The sequence below is a fragment of the Stegastes partitus genome, unplaced genomic scaffold (genome assembly GCF_000690725.1).
Source record: "Stegastes partitus isolate 25-593 unplaced genomic scaffold, Stegastes_partitus-1.0.2 Scaffold260, whole genome shotgun sequence".
Taxonomy (NCBI): Eukaryota; Metazoa; Chordata; class Actinopteri; family Pomacentridae; genus Stegastes; species Stegastes partitus.
Window position 1 is genome coordinate 167556 of NW_007577991.1, and position 1266 is coordinate 168821.

A 1266-nucleotide genomic window follows, 5' to 3' on the forward strand; every position below is an offset into this window, starting at 1 on the left:
ATGAATGCATCCTTTTGAGGAACTCTGTGGGGGGTACTGAGGGAGTATGGGGTACCAGGCTCGCTGCTATGAGCCATATGGTCCCTGTACAACCAAAGTGCGAGCTGTGTCATTCTCGGCAATAAGTCGGACACGTTCCCAGTGGGTGTTGGACTCCGCCAGGGCTGCCCGTTGTCACCGATGTTTGTGGTTTTCATGGACAGGATCTCAAGGCGCAGTCAGGGAGAGGAAGGTGTCCGGTTTGGGGACCTCAGGATCTCGTCTCTGCTTTTTGCAGACGACGTGGTACTGTTGGCTCCATCAGACTGTGACCTTCAGCATGCACTGGAGCGGTTTGCAGCCGAGTGCGAAGCAGCAGGGATGCGGATCAGTTCTCTGCCGGAAACCGGTGGATTGCCACCTCGGGGTGGGGGGGAAGTTGCTTCCTCAAGCAAGGGAGTTTCTCGGGATCTTGTTCATGAGTGATGGGAAAATGGAGTGTGAGATGGACAGGCGGCTCAGTGCAGCGTTCGCAGTAATGCGGGAGCTGTACCGTACTGTCGTGGTGAAGAGAGAGCTGAACCGCAGGGCAAAGCTCTCGATTTACCAGTCCATCCACGTCCCAACCCTCACCTATGGTCACGATGGTCACGAGCTTTGGGTCGTGACCGAAAGAACGAGATCGTGGATACAAGCGACCGAAATGAGCTTCCTCCGCAGGGCGGCTGGGCTCAGCCTTAGAGATACGGTGAGGAGCTCGGACATCCAGAGGGAGCTTGGAGTAGAGCCGCTGCTCCTTCACGTCGAAAGGAGCCAGTTGAGGTGGTATGGACATCTGGTTCGGATGCCTCCGGGGAGGCTTCCTCTGGAGATTTTCCGAACACGTCCACCTGGGAGGAGACCCTGGGGCAGACCCAGAACCTGCTGGAGGGATTATATCTCTCGGCTGGCCTAGGAATGCCTTGGGATCCCCCAGGCAGAGGTGGAAAGCATCGCAGGGGGGAGGGAGGTCTGGGACAACCTGTTCTGCCTACTGCCCTCGCGACCCCTGGATAAGCGGAAGACAATGGATGGATGGATGGATCCTTTTGCATCTCAGGATCTCAGGATCTAACCCTAACCCAACAGGTGCTTGTTGCTACTGTTCTTCTACACAGTGGCTCTAAGTGCTAATAAGTTGGCAATATCAGAGAGCCAAGTGCACTACAACGGTCCATTTATTATTTTTGGTTCCAACTGACTACTAAAATTGAAGATTATATATACCTAAGCTTAAAGATTTCAGTT